Source organism: Ipomoea triloba, chromosome 5 (assembly GCF_003576645.1).
Source record: "Ipomoea triloba cultivar NCNSP0323 chromosome 5, ASM357664v1".
Classification (NCBI taxonomy): Eukaryota; Viridiplantae; Streptophyta; class Magnoliopsida; order Solanales; family Convolvulaceae; genus Ipomoea; species Ipomoea triloba.
Window position 1 is genome coordinate 6,938,285 of NC_044920.1, and position 11,510 is coordinate 6,949,794.

Here is an 11,510-nt window from a genome sequence, read left to right on the forward strand (position 1 = left end):
CCTCATATTTCTTTAATATGTACTACACATGCACAAAATATAGCAGTGCGTGTGAGACTATGTAAACCTTAATGAGTCAGATGGTCCTTTGTTGTCAGCTAAGCCTTAACTGTGAAGGGCATCCAGTTGCAGCCTGTTGTGTGAAACAATGAATGTGTTCTTGTACCCTGCCAACTACCATACTATTCATTTGAGTTAATACTAGTCGGGATCCTCTTAGTATAGCGAGCCCACTATGTTTAGTCCTAAATTTTCAGTTTAATCCTTTAGCTTTCAAATTTAATCGTCCAAGATACTTCAATTTTCAAGTTAATCATCATAGGTCCTGCGATACTTAACAAATTTTAAGTCAGCCTTGGTCTTAACTGTGTCTTTATTTAAATTAACGATAGGACCATGATAGCATTAAAATTAAAAGTTAAAAGACCACGAGTTTGGTTAAATTGAAAATTTAGGACTAATTAAACGTGTCAGTGTCAATATACTCAAAGGATCCTAGTTGTTATTAGCTCTTTATGAAATTTGAACAAATTAAAATGAAAGGGATCGAATGAAATTGATGAAAGGGGGACGGGGAGGAACTCTTTCTGATGTTTTTTACTTGAAACTCTTTACATAGGTCATCCTCATGAAAGCCATCACCTATGTCCAATCACATCTTGAAACAATTGATTTTCATCAAAACCGGTATTCAATGACTTAATTGTCGTAGCAATGTTACCGAGTTGTTAAGCCATGTCATCTACCTTCTTACGACTGGATTTTTTAGATGAAGCACTTGATGCAAATGTTCTTCCCCTACTGGTCAGGCAACATCTCATCATTAGGACAGGACCATCTAAAGTAACAAGATCAGGCAACATCTCATCATTAGGACAGGACCATCTAAAGTAACAAGATCAGCATCATCATTAGGACCATCTAAAGTACCATCTGCAAAAGACTTTGCAAAGCATCCTATGGCACAATCTCTACCAACAACAATGGGCATCTCCTTATAGTACTCAATTTTCTCTGAGAGGCATCCTATGGCACAATCTCTACCAACAACAATGGGCATCTCCTTATAGTACTCAATTTTCTCTGAGAGGCACAAGAGCTGGTCTAGGGAGAATCATCACTTGCGCGAATTGAACCCAGCTTCTCCCGAAATTCTTCCCCATAAAGAGAGCTCACTTGCCACTTGAGCTACCCCATTGGGTTCTAGCGTTCATAGTCTTTATTGATAATGTCATGTTCTATTTGATTTCTATTCTTAAGTTGTTACAGTAGAAGAACTCCAATAGCTAATATAGCACTTGTTGCACCCATAACAATTGAACGCACATGATTTCTATCTATCTATACAAATGAAAAACTAAAATAATATGACAACAATTCACAAAGACATCAAAACAACCACTAAGCTACTAAGCTAGTTGATGGATATCTCTGAGAGGGGTACCCGACCTAAAAGCCCCCGATATCTAGAGCCCACCGATTGACTATCGTTCCTAGCTGATCGATCGAGTACGAAGGCCGGAGTAGCCCGGCTGGTGTAGGCAGTCAGGTCGTGGTAGATTTGGCGAGATTCTTTCCTAATTCAACTTTGGCAGCATTTATGGCGGTTTGAGCAGTTTAAGTAGCTTTCCTAAAGATAAATTTGTTAATTTCTTCCTTGTTTTCTTCCCAAGGCCTATTAATCTTGTATAAATACCCCATGGGGCCACATTGTAAAGGATTCTGATTTTAATGCAAGCGTAATTATTCTATCTAATTGTTCTTGTATCATTTACCTCATTATTCCTCTAAGTTTTATGGTTAGAGATTGCAATTCAACCCGCTCCCGACTAGAAAACCGATCCCTACCCTGGCGGGGGCGGGGTTGGGAATTTTTTTTGAGGAATAGGGGTGGGGATGGAGAGAATTTCGGGGAATGGGGGTGATACTAATTTGCTTATGTAAATTATTGTCATAAACTGATTTGTTTATGAACCATATAATGTTGATTCTTTATTGGTTCGCATTGTGCTACATATACTTTTTCTTTTCATTGACATAATTCAAAAAATGGGGTAGGGATTCCCCGTCCCCCAAAAATGACGAGGATGGGGAAATATTCCCCATGCCCGCCGAGGAACGGGGCGGGGTCAGGAAATGGGTAGCTATTTCAGGGACGACAACCCCATTCCCCGCCCCTGTCCCGTCCCATTGTCATTCCTATTTACAGTAGTGTTGGCCTGCCGTGCGGTTACCTCGCGGCCGTAAAACCAACATTGACGCCGAAAGTGGGGAGTTGATACGAGAAGTCCCTTTTCAACCTTGCTACATGACACAAACTCGTAGAAGTCGTCGTTCTGGGATCTCCAAGAATGCCAACACTAATGTTACTGTCGCCGCTCATCTAGAGGCACAATCGTGGTTCTGTAGGAGACTTGCGCAAATAGTTGAGCCGACAACTGACCGATTTGCGCGCGCAGCTTAATCCCCCCAACTCTGCTGAGCAGTTGGTCAGGCGCTTTGAGCAATATGAGGCCCCACTAGTTGAGGTGCCAGTCCTAAACTCTTTCTGACTGCTTCTCCCTTCATGGCAGAGAAACTAGATTTCAAGGCGCCTCAAGATTTTAAGCTACTTGAGCACTCCACCTATGATGGTTTTAGGGACCAACGCGATCACATGATCAATTATCAAGCTAAGACATAGGTGATCGGCGCTGCTGATCCGCTGGTGTTTCGAGCATTCTTTCCCACGCTGACTGGCGCGTCCCAGAGGTGGTTCTCAGGCTTACCGCCGCGATCGATTACTAGCTTTGAGATGTTAGCCGATAAAATTCTGACACATTACGCGGCAAGCATGAAACCTAATCATCAAGTTTCTAATTTAGCTTGGGTACATCAAGATGAAGGAGAGAGCCTACAAAATTATTTGGCACGCTGGCAGAAGGAGGTTCAAACGGTAAAAGGAGGATGGGATGACTAGACAACCCTAGCCTTTTTCATAGAATCTTTGCATCCAAATGGGTAGTATGGCAAGATGCGTGACGAGAATCCTTGGACTTACGCTCAAGCCATTCAGAGAGCTAATAAACTCGTTGACATGGAGGAGGTAGTAAAGAAGAAGAGAAAGTAGTCAGGTTCAGCATCAAAGCGCCCTCGGTTGGATGAATCTAAGAGTAGCCGGCCGGAGGGGACGATAGTTAGACGAGTGACCACACGACGAGTACATGACAGGCTAGAGTTGAGTGGTTATTGCCGGCCAGCACAGCCTGTCCATGAAGTCTGAGAGCAGCTGCCACCACCACCATTGGTGTGACCGGGGGATAATCTGCAAGTCTTGGATCCAAATGCAATCCCGTATTGCCGGTATCATCGGAATAACTCACACACAATAGAAGACTGTGAAGTCCCGAAAGCTAAGCTCGAGAAGCTCATTTAGCATAGTTGATCAGGCAATCAGTGGCGCTGCCCAGGTTCGCCTTGCCACCATGATAATGCACACCGACTGGCTAACAAAGCGGTGGATAAGGGCAAATAGTCTGCTGTTGAGGAACAAAGTGACAAGGACCAAAAGCAAAAGCTAGTCATTAATATGATAGTAGGCGGCCCGAAGCGGGGAGATATAGCAAGCGCTCAAAAAGCCTAGGCTAGACAGTTGTACGTGGGGGCGGTTGCTACCCAAGAGTCTGACTAGAAGAAAGCTTACCGAGAGCTCATTGCTTTCACTAATGATAACCTGCCTTAAGGCCCGACTCCCCACCGAGATGCTTTAGTAATTGAGATGGATATCCAAGGGACGATGGTCAGGAGAGTCCTGGTCAATATGAGCAGCAGCGTAAATGTTTTGTTTTTGGCGACCTATAAGAAGCTAGGACTGCTTTTGGAGCAATTGCGCCCAGTAAAGACCCCATCTATTTACTGGCGATTTGATCGATGCTAAGGGCTACACGTCGTTGATAGTTGAGTAGGGAATTTGGCCTCATGTGAGAAAAATAGACATGGAATTTGTGGTGGTAGGACACAATGTTATATATCCTCAGCTGGTCGGGCTTAGAGAATCTAGGCGCCCTAATTTCTATTGAGCACCTATGCATGAAGTTCAACACACTAACTGGCGTTAGCATAGTCCGATGTGATCAAAAGATGGCCAGAAGTTGCTACTTACAGGCTTGCCGAAGGGTAGGAGAGAAAGATCTTTGGATAAACACTATCGCCCATTAGGTCGAAGAGAAATCAATTGAGTGCCTAGAGCCGACAGTCGAGTTAGAGGATGTTTTACTTGACCTTATTCGACCTGAGCACAAGGTCAAGATCGGAGTCGGTTTGACTAACTTCACCAAGCAAGCGGTCTTCCAGGTACTGAGGGACTTTAAATAAATATTTGCTTGGGGACCCGAGGATATACCGGGGTTTTACCGAGCTATCATTAACCACTGGTTGACAGTTGATCATGGACTAAAGCCCGTCGCTCAAAAAAGGGGATACATGTCGAATGACCACAGGGGCTTCGTCAAGAAGTAAGTAGATCTGCTACTAGTAGTTGGTCATATCCGAGAAGTTAAGTACCCCAGCTGGCTCGCCAACGTGGTATTGGTGCCCAAGTTGCCGATGTGGCAAATGTGTGTGGACTATATGGATTTGAATAAGGTCTGCCCAAAGGACTCGCTTCCGTTGCCTCACATTGACCAGTTGGTCGATGAGACGGCTGGCTGTGCACTGCTGAGTTTCATGGACGCCTTCGGCAGTGACCACCAAATCTTTATGTCCGAGGAAGACGAAGAGAAGACTAACTTTATCACTCCGAACGGGGTCTACTATTATAGAGTGATGCCCGCGGATAATGAGTGCATTTTCAAAAGAATAATTCAATCTTCTCAATCAACAACTGTAATATAAACTCTAATTAATTCAGTGCATAAACTTAAAGAAAAATAAAGATCAAAATCTATCTAGCATTACCAAAATGTGTAGTTCAGGAAAACACTATATGAGGGTTAGTGTTTAATGCTTGATCAGTATACTATGAGTTCATAGACTAGAATTATTTGAACAGAGATAATATATTTGCAACAAGATAAACAAATGCTTAAAAGCCACTCACTATGGTCACCTTTCTGGTTTCCACATCGGTGTAGAAACCAGTTCTAGTTTTCGCATCGAAAACCAGTCACTGCTGGAAATCTGTTAATTTCCGACCACCTAAAAGTGGTCGGAAATGGCCTTATTTTGGTCAGAAATGCGTGTTGCGACCACTTTCCGGCCAATTTGGGCGTTCGGAAATAACCCCGTAGCTATTTCCGACCACTGGAAAAGTAGTCGGAAATAGTGACTATTTTCTAAAGTCGTCGGAAAAAAAGACTACCAAGACAGCCGGATGGGTCCGTATTTTCCGACCACTTTGGTGGTCGGAAAACTTGAGGTAGCCAATAAAAAAAATATTCATTTCACTACAGAGAGAATCCCTCTGTAGTGAAATGAATATATATATATATATATATTGTAGCAAATTCAAAGGATATTTGTTGAAAAATATATACACGTCATACACTTGAATAGAATTCATTCATGAATATACAGTTCAAAATTTGTAAAAGTTTATCTGAAATTCTGGAATTCAACTTCTAATTCGATCTCCTAAGCAACCTATAATACCACACATAAATAAGAAAAGAAATTACCTCCCTCTAAAGAGATTCGACATTCACTAATAATACAGATTAAAAATAGAATTGTGATTTACCACCGCACTACACCAAATGTTGCAGCTCAAATAAATCTGCAAAGACTCCAGAAGGTAGTCTTTCGGTGATTATAACCTCACAAAATTCTTGAGATCCAGACTTGGACTCAAGCAAACTCTCCAACCTGATTGATGATAGATGACAAAGTGAACCTTCACCAATAAGTTTTTGATGCAAAGATAAAATATTTGTCCCAACTGATATCAAATTAGAAGTGATTTCAAGAATTAAGAATTATTATATAATCGGGCCTTTTTACATGATTTTGGTAGAAAAATGACATATTTATGTACTTAACCAAAACAAGTAGGATGACTAACCTTGTAGAGACATGAAACCATGCTGGAAATTAGCACCAATGTGATGTATAAAATAAAGCACTGCTTGAGAAGATCTTGAATTCTCATTGCATATCTAAATGGAAAAAAAATTACTGTAAAATTTGCTAAACTAATCTACTACTTTGCTTCATCAAAAGGAAGGGCAAGAACAATCAGTTCAATGTTATTATTCAAGAGTGAAAATTACACACAACTTTGAGCAGCTTATATATTTATTTATTAAAAAAACAATAACAACAACAACATGACCAAGAATAACTATAAATTCTCATGAACTGCACCTAAATATTTCAATGAATTTCACATCTTGCATCTTATTCTATCTCCCATCAAACTCAATTTCATGAGAGGAAGGGGCAAATATTAATTGAGACAGGAAGAGGTGGGGAAAACATTCTCTATATTCCCCTTATCATCTTACCAAATTTAAAGATCCATAATTTAATCTAATGGATCTTGCAAACCAGTGGCTACATATGATCCTGAGGAAATTCTATGTTCTCATGTAGATAGACCAATGAGAGTAATTCAAAAACTACAGGCACAATGTATATTTGACAAGTACAATCCAGAAAACAAGAAAGTAATATGGAGTAGATAAGCCAGAAATATGGACCTTTCACAAGTTCCTCTTCAGAGTTGCTATCTGACATGCCATTGATACTGTTCTCAAGCATGCTGCTATCTCTCACTGCTTCCAAATCACCGCAACTCTCCTCACCTTCTTCCCCTTCATCTTCATCCTCATACACATAATAGCTCTCACCATCATTATCAGGATCTTCCTAAAGCGCAGTTCGGGCCAATTTTCTTACTTGAGCCCTCCATTGGTAGCTACTTCAGAGAGAACCTGAACCTTGTACTAGAAATTTGATGAGCTGACACAACAGTAGGCACCTGCTTCAGAGAGAAGCTTGGATTTGACAGTGACAACATCCCTGTTTACCTGTCCACATCATCATAACCAAAATAACTTCGTTTAGCAAATACAAAAAGTTATTCTCTTTTCTCTGTGTGTTTTCAAATGCAGTCCTTATAATATTTTGGAATGTTAAGCTAAGCTAAACATTTCATCAAACAGCTAGCGACTGACACTTTCTGAAAGGATTACAGTCGCATCTTATTGAAGGCATTTGTAATGAACCCGTAGTTTGGGAAGGATAAAAATAGATATACTCAAAACCAAGCAGTCTGACAATGATTTTTCAAAAGCCAAGGCACTTATGAAAACCCTATCAATTTCTCCCTAAAATTTCCTTCTGTTATCCCTTAATCGAAATTAAATTAACATCATAAATCCATAAAATTCAAGATTTAAGAACAGTATATCATAAATAACTAAAATAGCACTAAATTACCTGTTACATATTCAAGGCCAAAGACTGTCACCAGAAAAGTCTACCAACACAAAGTCTTGAAGGTAGATCTAGGGTTTCCTATGTAGAGAGCCATAGAGGTTAAAGAATGAGCAGTTGAGCTTGAGACTATGAGTATTAGTAGATGAGATTATAAGGACTTACCGGAGAGGCCGAGAAGGTGAGAAGCGGAGAGGCAGAGACAAGGCTATGAGCGGCAGAGAGGCGGGGAGGCGAAGATCGAGCCGGAGACCGAGAGAGGCAGGGAGAAAAAGATCGAGCCGGAGATCGAATAGTTGTCACCTGTGGCAGTCTCCGGCGATGATGGCCCGGTGGAGTCGTTGAGATAGAGAGTGAGGAGCGAGAGAGGCAAGCGGCACGCACAAATGAGGGCTGAACTGTTGTAGTCTGAATTCCTAACCTATACTTATATAAAATGATTCCCGACCACTTTTGGTGGTCGCAAAAATAACACTTGTTTTTTTTTTTTTAAATCAACACTTGTTAAGGGTTAACAATTTTAAATGGCCGAGAAAATAATTCCGACCACCATTTAAAAGTGGTCGGAAACTGTGACCATTTTCTGACCAAATCAATTGTTCGACGGAAAAATAAAAATATGTTACTTTTTCCGACCATTTTTTGGGTGGTCGGTACAATGGTCGGAAATTTGATAATTTCCAGCAGTGAGTGCCTCTAGTTTCTGATGCAGAAACCAATGAGAAGGAAGTATATGGCTGTGGGTTTTTGTTCCCACAGCTAGAAAATAACTACACACTTCCAGATTTGTTAGATCCGGATAAAAAAATCAAAACTGGAAAAGGAAGAAACATAACAGGTCGCCAAGAAGATAAAGAACAAGATGATGATCGTGGGTTTGTTGGTGGAGCTTTTCTGGTGTTAGTGGAGGCATGGAGCACCGACTGTGGAAGGCGTGGAGTTGTGAAGTGTGAACCGAAGAAGAGTGGAAAATGACTTCCAAAAAAAGTGGGAGTCATTTTTCGAGAAAAAAGGGTGCATTTTCTATTGACTAAAAGCTTATTTTTAGTTGACTATGATTTTTCATCACTTACCAAACACTGGAAACTCGGAAATCATTTTCTGGATTCCAAACACCCTTAGATTATTCAATTAGGACTATGCATCGGACATGTGTTTAAATAGATCAATTTTGGATGAATTAAATAAAAACCAATTCAACCTTTTATAGCTAATTAAAGTAACAAACCCATCGATTTTATTCATTTAAATAGGATTGGATTATTCAGATATTCATATAACAATTTTATTGTTAAAAATTTAACAATTCACATTTAGCAAGTGTTAAAAATTATTGTCTTAAATTAAATTATATAATATAGATTATTGAAGTGTTAAATAAATACATGTTACTACATTATTAAGTACATAATTCATTTCAAGTTTTCTACTGTAAACTCTAAAGTCTAAATTATCAACTTGTCGAGCTAACCAAATCAGATTAATTAAAGTTTAAAGTATCAACTTTCAAGAAAATTAAATTACAAAAACTCATTACAATTTACAAATTAATTAAAATACATTTTTGGAAATCTAGAATGGATGGAAATATGAAATCTGGATTGCCATTTACTTGAGGGCAAATTATTCCATGAACCATGGTCCATACAGCTATGTGGACCAAAAATAAAAAGTACATTATTTTTATACTGAAGGTACATTATTTTTGTACTGTAGGTACATTATTTGACAGTATATATCATATAATGTACCTTCAGTACAAAAATAATGTACTCTAAAATAATGTACCTACATTATAAAAATAATGTATTTTTAGTACAAAAATAATGTACTTTTTATTTTTGGTTCACACAGCTGTGTGGACCATGGTCCATGCAATAATAATTGTTGCTTGAGGGGTGAGACAAAAGATACTAAATCTATCATTCTATGAATCTAAAATTTGAAAAAGTGAAAAGTGGAAATACTATCTATCTATCTTACATTTTTATTATTCTTCCTAGGCAAATTTCACAAGTTATCTAAATTAGTAAATCAACTAAAATAGATAGTCACAAAGACATTTCATTTCATATTGGCTCATAGGCTATTTTAGATATTTTATTCACTTAAGGGATTGAAGACGCGGTGCTTATGGCATAGTACACTAAAACCAAGATATATATATATATATATATATATATATATATATGTATATATATATATATAAACACATAATAAGTTTCAATCTAGGTTATAACTCTGGTTTATATCCGTTTTTTCTGTTAATTTTTGTTATACCTTATCTTATAAAAGTTGTACTACATACATAATTTTTTGGACAAAAATATTCCTTTTGTTATCTTTTCACATTCTAATTACCATGCACATGCATATTGTTGGTCCCGATCGGGTGGTGAAAAGTCTAGGGGGGAGGGTGAATAGACTTTTCAAACAATTAAAAACTTTATAACACTTCAACAAAAGTAATTTCAAGTGAATAAATTCAACTTGAAATGCACAGTGGAACATTGTACGGTAAAGTGCTATAAAATAAAACTGCGTAAAACTGATGACATACTTAACAAGCAACACGTTGGAATGTCTTAAAATAGCTCAAAGAATATGTATGCAAAGTTTGAAACACATGCGAACGTGGAACACACAAACCCAGATGTATAAATCAACACAGTACGAAAAGGGTTAGTGAGTCAAATATGCAAATAATGTAAAGTGCTGTAAAGTAAAGAGAGACAAAGATTTATAGTGGTTCAAAGGTGGTGTAGTCCTCCTAGTCCACTGTTCTCCTTTCACTCCAAGGAGAGAATTCCACTATCTCGTTCACCCAAATACAAATAGTGAAACACCAGTGCTACACAAGCACTTCCCGAGTGTCTCGCACAAAACTACACTCCATCACGAGCTCCTCGCACAAAGCTAAGCTCCCTAGCGCCTTGCACAAAGCTAAGCTCCAACCAAGTGTTTCGCACAAAGCTACACTTAGTTCACCCGAGTGTCTTGCACACAGCTACACTCCTTTCTACACACAGTAGAGATGTTTCTATCAGAAATAAAAATTTCCTCCTCTTAGACTTCAATCTTTTCTATTCAGCACTTAGAACTTGTACTTCTTGATGTTTTGCACTTCTTGTCACCGTATGTTTTTTCTCACAAGTTCATCTCTTCATCCTCAAGTCTTTCTTGGGCGTTTTATAATTCAAAGAATTATTTTCCCGTTGTGAATATTCAAATTTTGAACGTTCACTTGATCTGATTGGTTATGCCAATTTGATCTTGATGGACATACCTCTTCATTTAATGACCATACCGTTGATCTGATAACTTTGCCAATTTGATATGATAAGATCTCCAATTTGATCTACAACATTTAATGTCGCTGGTAATTTTTGAAAAATTACCTCTGCATATTGCTCACAAAGTCTTCTATTTCGGCTTGATTGATCCTTGAAACTTGTAGCCTCCAATTTTTTACATTATTGCCTTCTCAGCTTGATATTATGGACTTTGTATCCTTCAAAGCTTGATATTTTTTACTTTGTTGCATTCTTGATTTTGATCTTGGCAAATTAATCTTTCAAAATATTTTTCGGGTGATTCTTGCTTGAGTATAAATAATGATCTTCAGAAAAACCATCTTCAAATTTCATCTGGTTCATGGCTTCACGTACTGGACCTTGCCAAAGTTGTGTTGATCACGCGCATAAAGGCCTTGCCAAAGTTCCTTTATGTTGACCTTGACTAGCTCCATTGACCAAGTCTTGCTCCAAAAAGCTTAGTCGTGCCAACTAGCTCCCAAGCTTAGTCTATAGAGACTAAAATGTTGTTGTCTTGCTCCAAAAAGCTTAGTCTATAGAGACTAAAATGTTGCTAATGGGATTTAAACGCTGGACTAGTAAGTAATATATTCAAGCCTTTAACCAATGCTCCATATCAACTCATTAATTATATTCACCAAGATAATATATTTGTTCCTTCATTGCATTGTGTAGCGTATGGTGTAGAGATAGTGTTTCAAGATTTCCTCCATTTGACTTCGCTTGACTTGCTCCACAAATAGTTTGATTTCTTGACCTTGACTAGCTCTTGTAGAGCTTGAC

At 38.6% G+C, this 11,510-nt stretch overlaps 1 long non-coding RNA gene across 2 annotated transcripts; it reads right to left on the reverse strand.

Annotated features, from left to right (window-relative positions):
- Positions 1-5,531: 5,531 nt before the first annotated feature.
- Positions 5,532-7,795, reverse strand: LOC116021187. Of its 2 annotated transcripts, XR_004098936.1 has the most exons (5): positions 7,579-7,795; positions 7,417-7,494; positions 6,675-7,004; positions 6,038-6,131; positions 5,532-5,841 (listed from the first exon to the last, which is right to left on the reverse strand). It is a non-coding gene; the product is annotated as an uncharacterized LOC116021187 (long non-coding RNA). The 2 variants fall into 2 exon arrangements; XR_004098935.1 differs by having other exon boundaries at positions 5,532-6,131.
- Positions 7,796-11,510: the final 3,715 nt, after the last annotated feature.